The sequence below is a fragment of the Cherax quadricarinatus genome, chromosome 47 (assembly GCF_038502225.1).
Source record: "Cherax quadricarinatus isolate ZL_2023a chromosome 47, ASM3850222v1, whole genome shotgun sequence".
NCBI classification, from domain to species: Eukaryota; Metazoa; Arthropoda; class Malacostraca; order Decapoda; family Parastacidae; genus Cherax; species Cherax quadricarinatus.
In genome coordinates this window covers 13,235,509-13,252,666 of record NC_091338.1, presented here as the reverse complement: position 1 = coordinate 13,252,666, position 17,158 = coordinate 13,235,509, and the positions used below count along the sequence as shown (strand labels likewise).

Sequence of the window (17,158 nt, the reverse complement as noted above, 5' to 3'; positions counted from 1 at the left end):
AGTATTTACCATTGTTAGAAGCCTGTTAGATATTGACATTGGTGCAGTCAATGGTTAGAACCCCTTTGAAAGGCCTGGAGTATTGATTTTGTGCACGTTGTAATGGTAGGCTGGTGGGCGGGTCTTCTACTAGAGGTTGGCTTAGTATAAACCAATAATTGTCCATTATTTGCCTTTAGTGTGTGCTAAATCACCCAACCTGAGTACTTTCGTCAGTCAAAGACTGACAACTTATATATTGGTTGAATTTATTCCCATTATCTGTTTAGACTTTAGAGAGTCGAACTTATCATTATTACCTACTTTTTTTTTATTACGTATCATACTTTACTAGAGACATTTACGAAATATTGAAAGCGAATGTTTGTTATTGTTTTGTAAATTTTTTATGTGATATGGCGCGCTTTCTTGCAAGTGGAGGTGTTCGCCGGTATTAGTCTTCTATTTCAGGTACATTTACGGGAATGAATATGCAGACATGGTTCACTCGTATATACCTCCAAAGGATTATGTGCAGACAAGTACAGGCGTACGTATATACCTTCACACTAATACTCCAGTGAAAATGAGTCGCTTTATTTCACTTATTTGCGTTAATCTTACGTAATTTACATATACACTATATGTTACTATGTAAGACAATGGTAATCATTCAAAAAGTTGTGTAAAATTCTACCGAGAAAACTTGCGCATATATGCACAAACGTATTTATATACTTTTAACATTCCTAAACAAACATTACCCTCAAACACATTCAATATGCTACTCTACAATCTTAACAAAGAGTTCCCGAGTATGTCATGTTTTGTTACACTAATATAAAATGGTATCTTGTATCTCGGTTGATAGCATACTCAGCTCACATACTAAGTGTTCGTGGTTCGATCCCCGGCACGAGTGGACACGTTGGGCATGTTTCCTTATACCTGCTGCACTTGTTTTCCTTGTAGCAAGTAAATACCTGGGTGTTGTACTGTTGTGGGTTGCATCTTGGGAAACAAGATTAAAGGACCATAATGGAAATAAGACAAACGATACCCGATGACCCAGACTTTAATGGGTTATCTTAGGTTACTTGGCTGACCCTCCGGAGAGAAATGGTATAAAATACCGGCACGGTGGAATAAGAGAGAAATGCAGCAAAATTGTATCCTTTATTGATGACGTTTATGACTTGTTAAAGCCAACTGTGTACGCGAAACATCAATAGAGGAGCACTTCATATTGTATTTGTCTTTTTACAAGATGGTTACAGCAATGATTGTTTATATCCTTGTATGTTATCAGGCTACGAACTGCTGCTGACTACTGATGTTGAGGCTTATTCTTAACCCTCAGGATATATACACCAAGCAGTTTGTGTATCTTTATATACACTGGAGAAAGTCATTATATTAACAGTATACAGCACCAGCAAGCAGATGAATAAGACACACGTGACACTTAAGTATCATTATTGCTGAATAACAGTAAATATGGCAATACCATTGAGTTAATGATAGACACACAGGCAGTATTTGGAAACTTCATACAACGTTTTACCAGAATTTTTTTTAATCAGAAGAAAAGTTTCAGTTAAAAAATCGGAATGAATTTGATGACTTTAAGTAAGAATAATTCAGGTGTAAAAATATGGGAAAACTTTAAGTAGCTTTATCTCAGTGTCGCTGCTTCACGCAGAAACCACTGAATGACATGCCAGATTGAAGAATGAAAATGAGGTTAGATTAGGTTAGGTTGTTAGGTTAGATTACCTTATGTTTGGTTGTTAGAATAAGTTAGATTTGGTCAGATTCACTGACAATATGTCTAACTGCTAGCACTAGCTGTTTTCATGTGACTTTTTTTCTTGCTAAAATTGTAAATGTTCTTTATTTTTTTTTATATCTGGATTCAGTGATTCCGGGAATCATCGTTCCTTCGGCTCGGCCCCACGAGTTCTCATTACAGTAAGGAAATTGGTACAGCATAGTTTAGTGGTAGAGCGTTCGGCTCAACCAAAAAGGCCCCGGATTCAATCTCAAGCGTGACAAATGTATAAGAAAGTCTTCTAACACCTGCTGCCCTTGTTCATTTATCAGTAATTAGGTACCAAGAATTAGCCAACTGTTGTGGATCGCCACCTAAGGATCCCAACGAAATTAAGTCACACTGGCTTTCTTTGGCTATCCCGGGAGAAAAAAAAAAGTAAAAAAGTGTAGATAGAAAAAAGTATTAAAACAAACTTTTGGATTATGTTAGCTTACTTTTTTGTACCATGCTAAAACTTTCTCTAACTTTTTTTTTTTTGCCTAGATTCAGATTGTTACCCCCCCCCCCCACGGTTAATAATCCGAATAAAGACTTCCTCTTCAGTAAGATCCATTGCACCCACTTTGTACATATGTGAACTATTGTGTGCACCATTCAGTGCTAAGGAAATAAGGAGGGTTCATACAGTTCTTGCACTATATATTTGACATTTTTGTCTCATATATAACCTTTATAAGTGTGTTACCTTCCCTTCAAGGGAGCGCCATGAAACTGGTGTTCTAAGGAATTGGAGTTAACTTTCCCTTGGATCAAACCTGATTACCTCCCATACTCCAGGAACTGTATAACCCATACGAGTTTGGTGCTTCCTCTTGAATAACCTTCCACTGGGAAATCCCGCCTACCAGCGACAAATCTTCATCTGCTGAAACGCGTCTGACTCCACTTTATATGTGTGCGTCAGATTCCTCAAGATATGATACTGAACACCTGCTCCTAGGGTGAGGGACTGATTACCTCGTCTTCAACCTCTTCAGTCTTCTGTTTTTGTGCCTGTATTGTATTGATAAAGCTGTATAGCCCTTGTGGCTTAGCGCTTCTTTTTGATTATAATAATAATAATTGTATTGATAAAGCCACTGGTTGGCGAAACATCTACAAAATAAAGATACCGAGTTGTTGCACGTGTCTAATTCTTCAAATGCGGTGTAATGCAATTTTTTTTTTGACAATGTTTCGCCCACACAGTAGACTTTATTAAGTCACAGGATGTGCATATGCATGGTGAGCATAGTGACGTGAAGAGTCAGGTGAGCTGTGTTGAAACTAATGTGAGTTGGCTGATGACAGGTTGGAAAATATATTGCTGAGGAGGGCTTGGATTCGAGATGAACCTGTCTAGCCGTGGCCAGTAGGCTTGCTGCAGCATTCCTCCAGAGTGTGACCTCTTGGTATATATCACAGGGATGAAGTTTGTTGGTAAGAGGTTAAGCTATGTTGTAGAAGCCGTTTTGTTAGTTAAAGTTGTTCGAAATGTTGATAAGTGATGATTCTAGACGCCTGCGTTTTGAAGTGTCTGCTGTAATGACTGATCAAGTAGTTGTTGGAGTTTCTGTGGTAAACTTAGGCGTTGTTCCACTGGTCGATTCAGTTGGCATATTTGTGTTTGGAAATGCGAGTATGGAAATATCTTGACGTTTCTCCCATGTATGTTTGGTCACAGCTGTTGCGATGGATTGTGTATAACGCTGCAGTGGTTTTGACTTTCTGGTGTCCCTTACTGGTGATGTTCTTGACTGTAGTGGAGGCATTGGTGGATAATTTGAATTTGGTGTTGGAGAAAATGCTGGAAATGTACTCAACAATAAAGTTAGGGAGAATTACCAAGAATTAGTGAGATGACCTGTCGTGTGAAGACGTGCCCAATGAACTCTCCTTTTTTGACTGAGATTGTGATAATGCCTTCCCTAAACTTTGAACAACTGTACCTTCAGGTTAAGGCAGTTAGAGAAAGGTAAGAGAGATTCAGCAGCTTAAAAGGGTGTGCAAGGATTATCCCTGGAACAAGGACATAGAAAATAGCCGTGTCGATGACCGGACCAAGGACTGAATGCTGGTAGGGAAGAATGGGATGACGATGAAGATAAAAGTTCAAGGGACTGCTGTGGAAACCAAGGATTCTCTCTGTGTTAACAGGGAAGTGTGAGTCAATGATTCAGGACATCCCAACGATGACTATCGAGAATGTCATTACGAACACTGCCAGTGAAGGTAAGAACACTGTTCTTGTTGGGGACAGTCAAATTAAATTTATGGATAGGGTGTTTTGTCTTTGACATCATCATGAAAGGTAATGGGACCAATCCTATTATCTGTCTAAGGGCTGAAAGTAATGGTTTTGACAAGTATAGGAGTGAGGCCTTGATTAATAGGTATAGGTCAGTGATAGACATGATTAGGAAGAAGGGTGAGTACCATGTAATAATGTGATATTTTGCCTAGATGAGATATCGGAAATGAATGGTTGTCCAGAGAAGTTGGTATTAATTGTTGGCTATACAAACACTGTAAGGCTATTGCAGTATCATTCATTGATAACTAGGACCACTTCTATGGCAGAAGTGACATGCCAAGGATGGGGTTCACTTTTATAGGGCAGGTGTGGGTGCTCTGGCTAGATCAGTGGAGAATGTTGTTAGGGCTTTAAACTAGAAATAGTTAAGAGGTATGGGTTATGGTAGGGTAAAAAATTGATTGCGGAAGGATTTCATGAATTTTAAGAATTACAGTCATCAAGCAACGTTGGGTAAAAATAACAAACTGTGGAAAGGTAAAGCTGGGAAGGAAGAAGGCACAAAAAATGATACGTATTTCATACTAGTAGTCAAAGTGCCAAGAATAAGATAAATGAATTATGTCTGATTGCATGTGCGGGTGATATTGATGCTGTTGCAGTAACTGAGATATGGTTTAATTTGAAGAGTCGGGACATGATTGCCAGTGCCACAGTCAAGGGTTTAAATTGTTCCAAGTTGATAGAAATAACGGGAAGGAGGGCGGGGTCGCGCTATTGTCCAAGATAACATGAATTGTTGCATAAAACAGGTATAAAAATTTATGACTTAAACACGGAATCTGTTTGGGTAGAATTTCTAGGACAAGAAAAACTGATTTTTAAGTGTAATGTACCAGCCTTCAAACTTAGAGGCGATAGAGGGAGACTTCTTTGGGACGAAGTTGTTAGGGCTTCTAGACATGACAACGTATTAATAGTATGGGATTTTAACTAGTCAGATTGACTTGGCTTCTTTGACCGAAAATTTGTAATCCAGTCACTCTGGAAGTAGTTCAAGACTGCTTGTTGAAACAGTTTGTAACAGAACCTACCAGAGTAATAATTAATCTGCTAGACTTGTTTCTTGTCAAATAAGGAAATCCTCGTTAATAATCCAGAGATCACTGAAGAGTTTAGCGCCAGTGATAACATTTTTTACTTTTAATATTGAATATAATAATGGTATGTAATATCGACAAGTTGATAAGACACATATGCAACAGTCAGGCATCTATTCCGAAACGTTTTGCTTCGCCTCACCTGACTACAGTATATAAGCCACGTCTACGGCCCTAAGCTGTACTTTCTACAAGATTGATGGACTGAACACATCGACTCCAGGCTGAGGGACTGATTACCTCAAACTCCTCCTCTCCTTATACCCTTCTGATTTGTATTGGACTGATGAAGCCACTGTGTGGCGAAACGTTTCCTAAATAAAGATTCCCATGTGTTGAATAAGTGTCTCAATCTTCAACTTGTCGGTTTTCTAAACCATTTATAACAGCTGTAGTGTTTAAATTAGGGAGGCTTTTGAATCATGATACTTCCAATATGTCTTGAATGAGATTTCCGACATTATAATCTTGTAAACTATATTAAAAGTGGTGCTCTACATTCCTGTTTATCCACCAAATTTGGTTATGTAATGGGTTGTGAGCCTCGCACAACCCTTTCACTTCTGTGTACGTTGGCATTCCCAAGCAGTGTTATCCCCCATTGCACATTCTTAGCCACGAAGCAAAGTGCTTCATTGACATTCCTTCAAGGGAAGTCCCTAGATGCTGATGAAATCCTCTTGATTCATGAATGCAGAGTTACACTCAGTTTTCTCGGATCAACCTCGATTACCCCTAAATCTCCCAAGTCACACAGTGGCTTGGGAGATTTGGGGTAATAATCTTTGACATTCAAGAGAACTATGACCTTGCTGTCTTAAGCATTTCAAACAGTGATTTGTTTATTTAGCTGATATTTCTAATCAACTCAACTCGATATTAAACCAGTTCAAGAAGTGGGTTTGCTGTGTCACACATGTATCATTGGATCAACGGTATGCAATACCGACTATTGATGAATAAAACACGCTGTGAGTTGTTGATGGTCATGACGCCTTCCACAGTTAGAGTAGTAGATAGAGCGTAGATTTGCAAGCAGTCTTACGGCAGGATGGCCAGTTGGAGAGTTTGAACTGTCTGGTAAACCATCAGTTCGATGCCCCGAGAAACAAGGAATTCTTACACACACACTCACACACACACACACACACACACACACACACACACACACACACACACACACACACACACACACACACACACACACACCAGGGAATACTTGTCAGGAAGACAGCAGCGAGTAATGGTACGTGGCGAGGTGTCAGAGTGGGCACCTGTGACCAGCGGGGTCCCACAGGGGTCATTCCTAGGACCAGTGCTGTTTCTGGTATTTGTGAACGACATGACGGAAGGAATAAACTCCGAGGTGTCCCTGTTTGCAGATGACGTGAAGTTGATGAGAAGAATTCATTCGATCGAAGACCAGGCAGAACTACAAAGGGATCTGGACAGGCTGCAGACCTGGTCCAGCAATTGGCTCCTGGAGTTCAATCCCACCAAGTGCAAAGTCATGAAGATTGGGGAAGGGCAAAGAAGACCGCAGACGGTGTACAGTCTAGGGGGCCAGAGACTACAAACCTCACTCGAGGAAAAAGATCTTGGGGTGAGTATAACACCAGGCACATCTGAAGCGCACATCAACCAAATAACTGCTGCAGCATATGGGCGCCTGGCAAACCTCAGAACAGCATTCCGACATCTTAATAAGGAATCGTTCAGGACCCTGTACACCGTGTACGTTAGGCCCATATTGGAGTATGCGGCACCAGTTTTGAACCCACACCTAGCCAAGCATGTAAAGAAACTAGAGAAAGTGCAAAGGTTTGCAACAAGACTAGTCCCAGAGCTAAGAGGTATGTCCTACGAGGAGAGGTTAAGGGAAATCAACCTGACGACACTGGAGGACAGGAGAGATAGGGGGGACATGATAACGACTTACAAAATACTGAGAGGAATTGACAAGGTGGACAAAGGCAGGATGTTCCAGAGACTGGACACAGCAACAAGGGGACACAGTTGGAAGCTGAAGACACAGATGACTCACAGGGATGTTAGGAAGTATTTTTTCAGCCACACAGAGTAGTCAGGAAGTGGAATAGTTTGGGAAGCGATGTAGTGGAGGCAGGATCCATACATAGCTTTAAGCAGAGGTACGATAAAGCTCATGGTTCAGGGAGAGTGACCTAGTAGCGACCAGTGAAGAGGCGGGGCCAGGAGCTTTGACTCGACCCCTGCAACCTCAACTAGGTGAGTACAACTAGGTGAGAACACACACACACACACACCTACCTCTTCACTGTGTGTGTACTCACCTAGTTGTACTCAACTAGGTGAGTACAACTAGGTGAGTACACACATGCAGTGAAGAGGCGGGGGCCAGGAGTTGTGATTCGACCCCTGCAACCACAACTAGGTGAGTACACACACACACACAGAGTGCAAAGGTTTGCTACAAGACTAGTCCCAGAGCTAAGGGGATTGTCCTACGAAGAAAGGTTAAGGGAAATTGGCCTGACGACACTGGAGGACAGAAGGATCAGGGGAAACTTGATAACGACATATAAAATACTGCGCGGAATAGACAACGTGGACAAAGAGAGGATGTTCCAGAGATGTGACATTGGAAGTTGAAGACTCAGATGAGTCAGAGGGATGTTAGGAAGTATTTCTTCAGTCATAGAGTTGTCAGGAAGTGGAATAGCCTAGAAAGTGATGTAGTGGAGGCGGGAACCATACATAGTTTTAAGACTGGGTTTGATAAAGCTCATGGAGCAGGGAGAGAGAGGACCTAGTAGCAACCAGTGAAGAGGCGGGGCCAAGAGCTATGACTCGACCCCTGCAACCACAAATAGGTGAGTACACGCACACACACGCACGCACGCACGCACACACGCACACGCACACACGCGCACACACAGTATAATGAGAATAACAGAGCGATGGTTGACACACTGGCTGAAGTGGCAAGAAGGGCTCATGTGAGCAGGGCAAAGCTACTGATCATGGGTGACTTCAACCACAAGGAAATCGACTGGGAGAACTTGGATCCACATGGGGGCTAAGATATGTGGAGAGCTAAGTTGATGGAGGTGGTACTGGAAAACTTCATGTACCAACACGTAAGGGACACTACCAGAGAGAGAGGAGAAGATGAAGCAGTGAGACTGGACCTAGTATTCACCTTGAGTAGTGCAGATATTGAGGACATCACATATAAAAGACCCCTTGGGGCCAGTGATCATGTGGTTTTAAGATTCGAATACACAGTAGAGTTACATGTGGACGGGGGAGCACCAAGAGCCGGACGAATGAAGCCAAACTACAAGAAGGGGGATTACCCAGGAATGAAGGAATGAAGAGGCGGGGCCAGGAGCTATGAGTCGGGTGTTGTCACGCGTGTGTGAGGTGTAGCTTTGTTGTGGTGAAGTGATGGTGAGGTGTAGTCTTGACCCTTTATATACGTTTCTTTGATGTTTTGTTTTTTATGGTTCCTTGATAATGTGAGAAGTCACGAAAGCGCTTGGAATTTCGCTATTCTTTCACAGTGATTGTTTTGCGTATTCTGATATCACTTGTTTACTGTGATCTTATTGCATATATATATATATATATATATATATATATATATATATATATATATATATATATATATATATATATATATATATATATCACACACAGTCAGCGGTACATACTTCTAGTACTAGGTAGGGCCTTCCCTTTGTTCCCAGAACAGCCTAAATTCTTCATGGTATTGATTCAGCTTGGTGCTGGAAAAATTCCTTAGAGATCCTGGTCCTTGTCTACATGATAACACCACGCAGTTGCTGCATATTTGTCGGCTCCACATTCATGCTGCGAATATCTTGTTCCACCACATCTTTAAGGTCTTTGCCAAATTCTGACTCTACCATCTGCATGTCGCAGCAGAAATTGCAATTCATCAAACTTGGCGACGTGAATCTGTGCCCACTGTTGTCTCAGTTTCCCGTTCTTAGCTGACAGAAGTGGAACCCGGTTTGGCCTTCTGCTGCTGTAGTTCAACTGCTTCAAGGTTAGTACAAATTAGTTTAATATGTTTATGCACCCTGTACCAATCCCGTGGCGGTAGTCAAAAGATTACAGAGGCATATAATGGGTCCAGGACTAGGCTGCAAGGTTTTGATAGCTGAACAACTTACAGTAGTAATGAACTATTTACATGTTAATATCTGGTCACAATCGTAAGGAGTTTTATATGCAGGCATGACTTGGGTCACACGCAAAAACAAGTGATAATGCTTTATTTACAGTGAGCACAGTCAAGGTATTTTTCCAGAATGGTTTGCAATATACCACTGTGGATAAAATACTTTTACATTTCTTGAACATTTCTGATGAGTTGCCTATGAATTCATTAATTTTATCACATTCCAGTACATAATAACACAAGGTGTGACAAATGTCCATCTGGCAAAGTTTACATTTTGTTTGGTCTACATCTGGTGGTGGTAATTTAACCTCCCAGAGATAGTGGTAACCCAGCCGGAACCGGGCGGTAATGCTTATTTTGTTGGATGCACCATAGACATGTTGCTTCTTCTGCATAATAGAATGATGATAGATGGACTGACTAGTGTCAGTCTCCCCCAGTCTTAAGTCAGTGAAGTTCATTTGTAGTTCTTTTCGTATTATTGTTTTTAAACTGTTGATAGCCCAAGATTGTAATCTACTCCCTCTTTGTAGGCACTGAACTTAGCCAATTCATCAGTTCTGTCATGTATCTGAAGACCAGTGTGAGACGGAATCCATAGGAGGTGCACTCCGACTCCTCTCCACACTCCTTCCATACCTGTGTCTGGCTTCTAACACAAAAATGCCATAATTGATACTTAAGGAGTTGAGAGCATTTATGGATGATAGAGAATCAGTTACAATTAAAGTATAAACCTTTGATACATGGACGCATTTGAGTACAAGGAGTATGGCAAACAGTTCAGTTTGAAGGGTTGAGGCCCAGTTATCGATGCGTGCTCCAATTTCTTTACGACAACGGCAGAACTCCCAGTTGCAACAGTGGATTGGTGAGCAGAACCATCAACATATATAATGTGTGAAAGAGTGTGCTGTGTGACTAAGTCATCAATACAGCTTAAGGCATCCACTTCAAGGTTTGACGTGTTGTACGTTCAGAGATATTCTGCATAACACTGCTGTAACGCATGGTTATTGAGTTACTGTCGCCTTCCTGTCAGCTTGAACCAGTCTGACCATTCTCCTCTGACCTCTTACTAATAAGGCGTTTTAGTCCATAGATCTGCCGTACACTGGATTTTTTTTTTGTTTATCACATCATTCTCTGTAAACTCGAGAGACTGTTGTGCGTGAAAATCCTAAGAGATCAGTTTCTGAAATACTCAAATCTTCTTGTCTGGCACCAACAGTCATTCCACGGCCAAAGGCACTTAGATCACATTTTCCCCCCATTTTGATATTTGGTCTGAACAACCAAGCCTCTTGACTATACATGCCTTTAGATATTGAGGTTCTGCCATTTGATTGGCTGACTAGATATTTACATTAATGAGCAGGTGTACACCTAATAAAGTGACCACTGATTGTGTGTGTGTACTTACCTAGTTGTGGTTGCAGGGGTCGATTCATGGCTCCTGGCCCCGCCTCTTCACTGGCCGTTACTGGGTCACTCTCCCTGCACCATTAGCTTTATCATACCTCTGCTTAAAACTGTGGATGGGTCCTGCCTTCACTACATCGCTTCCCAAACTGTTCCACTCTCTGACTACTCTGTGACTGAAGAAATACTTCCTAACATCCCTGTGATTCATTTGTGTTTTCAACTTCCAACTGTATCCCCTTGTTGCTGTGTCCCATCTCTGGAACATTCTGTCTGTCCACCTTGTCAATTCCCCTCAGTATTTTATGTCGTTATCATGTCCTCCCTATCTCTCCTGTCCTCCAGTGTCGCCAGGTCTATTTCCCTTAACCTCTGCTTGTAGGACATACCGGTTAGCTCTGGGACTAGTCTTGTTGCAAACCTTTGCACTTTCTCTAGTTTCTTTACGTGCTTGGCTAGATGTGGGTTCCAAACTGGTACCGCATACTCCAATATGGGCCTAACATACACAGTGTACAAGGTCCTGAGCGATTCCTTATTAAGATGGAGAAACGCTGTTCTTAGGTTTGCTAGTCGCCCATATGCTGCAGCAGTTATTTGGTTGCTGTGCGCCTCAGGAGATGTGCCTGGTGTTATACTCACCCCAGGATCTTATTCCTTGAGTGAGATTTGTAGTCTCTGGCCCCCTAGACTGTGCTCTGTCTGTGGTCTTTGCCCTTCCCCAGTCTTCATGACTTTGCACTTGGTGGGGTTGAACTCCAGGAGCCAATTGCTGGACCAAGCCTGCAGCCTGTCCAGATCCCTTTGTAGTTCTTCCTGGTCCTTGTCGGATTGAATTCTTCTCATCAACTTCACCTCAACTGCAAACAAGGACACTTCTGAGTCTATTCCTTCCGTCATGTTCACAAATACCAGAAACGGCACCGGTGCTAGGACTGACCCCTGTGGAACCCCACTCGTAACAGGCGCCCACTCTGACACCTCGCCTCGTACCATGACTCGCTGCTGTCTTCCTGACAGGTATTCCCTGATCCATTGTAGTGCCTTCCCTGTTATCCCTGCTTGGTCCTCCAGGTTTTACACTAATCTCTTGTGTGGAACTGTGTCAAACGCCTTCTTACAGTCCAAGAAAATGCAGTCTACCCACCCCTCTCTTGTCTTACTGATATCACCCTGTCATAGAACTCCAGTAGGTTTGTGACACAGGATTTCACATCCCTGAAACCGTGTTGGCTGTTGCTGATAAGCTCATTTCTTTCTAGGTGTTCCACCACTCTTCTCCTGATAATCTTCTCCACGACTTTGCATACTATACATGCCTGTGACACTGTTCAATAGTTTATTGCTTCTTGTCTGTCTCCTTTTTTAAAAATCGGGACTACATTTGCTGTCTTCCATACCTCGGGTAATCTCCCTGTTTCGATAGATGTGTTGAATATTGTTGTTAGGGGGTACACATAGCGCCTCTACACCCTCTCTCAGGACCCATTGAGAGACGTTATCCGGCCCCTTCGCCTTTGAGGTGTCTAGCTCATTCAGCAGCCTCTTCACTTCTTCCTCGGTTGTATGTATTGTGTCCAACACTTGGTGGTTAATTAGCACAAGTAAGAGCATGCTAATATCGACAAAATGTGGAAAAGAGACACTTATGTACAGTTCAGAACTGTTATTAAAGGAAAACAATTTGCCACGAGTGACTTCATCAGGACTGAAGAAGCCACTCGTGTCTTTTTGCGCAGCACCAAGAAAGGTTCAAATTTACATGGGTATCATTGGTGAAACAATGTGTTATGTGGCAAATACCACATCTAGTATCGGGCCCTTGCTCAGACAAGATGGGACTTATACAGATGACAACAAAGAAATGAGCGAGATACTGAAATCCCAATACGACTCTGTGTTTAGCGAGCCACTAATCAATCTAAATATCGACAATCCAAATTATTTTTTCATGAATGAGCCTCAAAACTCCAGTGTTTGCCAGATTTCTGACATCCTAACTCCAATAGACTTTGAGAAAGCCATTGACAACATGCCCATGCGCTCAGCCTCAGGCCCAGACTCATGGAACTGTGTGTTCATTAAGAACTACTAGAAACCCCTTTTGAGTGCCCTAAGTATACTATGGAGAAGGAGCTTAGACATGGGTGAAATTCCAGTCACTGAAAAGAACGGATATAGCCCCACTTCATAAAGGTGGCAGCAAAGCATTAGCTAAGAACTATAGACCAATAGCTCTAACCACCCACACGAAAATCTTTGAAAGAGTGCTAAGAAGCATGATTGTAAACCACTTGGATTCCCAAAAACTGCAGAATTCAGGGCAACATGAGCTCAGAGCAGGTCGCTCCTGCCTCTCGCAACTACTGGATCACTATAATATGATCTTGGATGCACTGGAAGAAAAAGAGAATGCAGATGTAATATACAGGGACTTTGCAAAAACGTTTGAGAAGTGTGATAATGGCGTAATAGCTCACAAAATACGTGCTAAAGGAATAACTGGCAAAGTGGGGAGATGGATCTTCAACTTTCTAACCAATCGAACACAAAGTAGTGGTCAACAGAGTTAAATTGGAAGCTGCCATAGTGAAAAAAAACTGTTCCACAAGGCACAGTACTCGCCCTATCCTGTTCTTCATCCTCATATCAGACATAGAGATGTAATCCACAGCACCGTGTCATCCTTTGCAGACAATACTAGGATCTGCATGAGACTCATCTATTGAGGACATGGTTAACCTCCAAGAAGATATAAACCAAGTTTTCCAATGGGCAACGGAAAATATGTTTAATGAAGACAAATTCCAACCACTTTGTTAGGAAAACTGGAGGAGATAATAACTAGAACTGAATATACTACAAACTCTGATCGTACAATAGAGCATATAATGCTACAGAAAATTGTCTAGATGTGAATAATAGATTTTCTTAAGATTACTATAATTATTTTTGCATTAAAGTGGCAAATGAAGGTGTGAAGACCAGGGTAAGACAGGTGGAGAGGCGGCTGCTACCTGAGAAATGCACTTGTATTATTAGTATTAATTTTGTATTAAACACGAAACCCATAATATTTTTTTATGTTTTATTTAAAACTTTACATACATAATACATACAGGCATACTTCGCTAATACAGCAGGTTAGGTTTCACATCACCCAAGAAAAGCCAATATTGCCTTAGAACCAATCATAGCCTTTTTTTTTTTTTCACTTGCCAGTTCATCTAAAAGCCGAGAAAAACATGTTTACGCTATCATTTAATACGTTCGCAGTAGCACTGTGCAGTTGCCGAGGCAAGTGCCGAAAATAATAAACATGAATATAACTAAAATGCTCCGTATTAGCGAAACGCTCGATTCAACGAGGTATGCCTTAAAGGCCATTTAGACATACATTAATTTGATTATGGTTGTACAGTACAAATACATTTTACCACAGCAAAAGAAAAGTTAACTATCCATTTTCAAAAGCTAAATGATATATCAACAACCCCAGCTCTTAAAGCTCGACCCAGGGAATGGGAGTTAATCAGGTTTGATCCGAGCAGGGAGAGAGGTGAGAAAATTCCTTGGATTCAGAGGCTTCTACTAACATCAAGGTACCACTTTTGAAGGGAGTGCAGTTGTTTGAAATGATCGAGGTTAGTTTTCTAAGCCAGTCTACTATACATGGGTTTTTCCAAGGCTGCAGTTCATCCTGTTCACTAATATCAAGTCTACTTTAATTATTCATATAGAGACGGAAGTCAACTCTGAGTATATATATGTATGTATATATATATATATATATATATATATATATATATATATATATATATATATATATATATATATATATATATATATATATGCAATAAGATCACAGTAAACAGGTGATTTCAGAATATGCAAAACAACCACTGTGAAAGAATAGAGAAGTTCCAAGTGCTTTCATGACTACTCACATTATCAAGGAACAATGAAAGTAAAGCATCAAAGGAAGGTATATAAAGGGGTAGCCCACACCTCAATATCAGATACCACAACAGCGAAACACCTGACGTGAGACAGCAAGCCCGCCGGCCGAACTAGACAGGTACTTCATACAACCCACCAAGAAATAAGAAATTTAAAAAATTATTATTTGTCCAATGTATTATTAAATTCTTCCCAAATTCTATTAATTATAAATGGATCTAATTTATATAAACCAAAGGAAATATTCATATTGTCAAAACTGCTTTTTATGAAACAAGATTTAATTATATTCCTGTCGACCATGGACTTGCTTGATACTACTTTCTCAACTTTTTGAAAATCAATTGGATGGTTAAAATCTCTTATATGAATAAATAGAGCATTGGAATCTTGTCCAGTTGTAATGCTATATTTATGTTGTTTTAATCTTAGTTCGAGATTTTTACCAGTTTGACCGTAATAAACTTTATCGCAAATTTTAAAAGGAATCTTGTAGACACATCCATCAGCATTTTGGGGGGAATTCTTTATCAAAAGTTTTTTTTACTGTATCAAGATTTTTGAATACAACTTTAGTATTAAAAGTCTTAAGAAGAGAAGGCATATCAACCAAGTTTTCATGGTAAGGGAGAACCAACATATTTTTAGTTGAATAAGGCTGGTTGTCCCTTTTTGGATTGTAAAAAGTATTTCTAGCAACTTTAAAAGATATATCAATTACATTTCTTGGGTATTTCAAATCATTACCTATTTCATAAATTTTGGATATTTCCTCATCTATGAACTCTGAACTACAAATTCGTAAAGCTCTCAAAAACATTGATGAGAAAACAGACAGTTTAACTCTGTCTTGATGGGAAGAATAATAGTGGACATAGGAACAGTTATTTGTAGGTTTTCTGTAAATTTTAAATTTGAATTCATTATTACCCTTAATAATTAAAACATCTAGAAAAGGCAATGAGTTATTTTCTTCAAATTCAACAGTAAAATTTATAGAATGGGCTAAGCTATTTAATTTGCCAAGGAAATGGTGTATATCTACATTTTTGGGCATAAGACACAAAATATCATCAACATATCTGAACCATTTAGCTCTATTAGGGAGGATTGTGTTAAGCAGCCTTGTTTCAAAAAATTCTTTACCTTACATGTATGGACTAAGAAAAACACACAAACCAGGGAATCCAGTCAGACCAATTATTAGCTCCATAGGATCAGTTTAATATAAATTATCCAAATGGCTTGTTGATATTTTGAGCCCTATTGTTGGCAAAATTTCTAACTTTAATGTTAAAAACAACATAGATTTAGTTGATAAATTAAGTTCCTTGACTGACTTAAATGATTTTAACATGGTTAGTTTTGATGTTACTTCCTTGTTTACGAAAGTTCCTGTTGATGATTTATTAAGTTTCTTATCTGAAGAACTCGTTAATTATGATTTACCATTGCCAGTTCCTACTATCATTAAACTTATTAAACTTTGTATTGTTGATGCAAAATTTGTATTTAATGATAAGTTTTACACTCAGAAGTTTGGTATGGCAATGGGAAATCCTCTTTCACCTGTTCTTAGTAACCTATACATGGAATTTTATGAAACAAGGCTGCTTAACACAATCCTCCCTAATAGAGCTAAATGGTTCAGATATGTTGATGATATTTTGTGTCTTATGCCCAAAAATGTAGATATACACAATTTCTTGGCAAATTAAATAGCTTAGCCCATTCTATAAATTTTACTGTTGAATTTGAAGAAAATAACTCATTGCCTTTTCTAGATGTTTTAATTATTAAGGGTAATAATGAATTCAAATTTAAAATTTACAGAAAACTTACAAATAACTGTTCCTATGTCCACTATTATTCTTCCCATCAAGCCAGAGTTAAACTGTCTGTTTTCTCATCAATGTTTTTGAGAGCTTTACGAATTTATAGTCCAGAATTCATAGATGAGGAAATATCCAAAATTTATGAAATAGGTAATGATTTGAAATACCCAAGAAATGTAATTGATATATCTTTTAAAGTTGCTAGAAATACTTTTTACAATCCAAAAAGGGACAACCAGCCTTATTCAACTAAAAATATGTTGGTTCTCCCTTACCATGAAAACTTGGTTGATATGCCTTCTCTTCTTAAGACTTTTAATATTAAAGTTGTATTCAAAAATCTTGATACAGTAAAAAAACTTTTGATAAAGAATTCCCCCCAAAATGCTGATGGATGTGTCTATAAGATTCCTTGTAAAATTTGCGATAAAGTTTATTACTGTCAAACTGGTAAAAATCTCGAACTAAGATTAAAACATCATAAATATAGCATTAGAACTGGACAAGATTCCAATGTTCTATTTATTCATGTAAGATATTTTA

The 17,158-nt window shown here is 39.7% G+C and overlaps 1 protein-coding gene across 2 annotated transcripts in view; it reads left to right on the top strand.

The window, feature by feature from the left end:
• Nucleotides 1-17,158, top strand: part of Pgant2 (polypeptide N-acetylgalactosaminyltransferase 2) — a 411,072-nt gene that overhangs the window by 372 nt on the left and 393,542 nt on the right. The gene's annotated exons all lie outside the window — the stretch shown is intronic.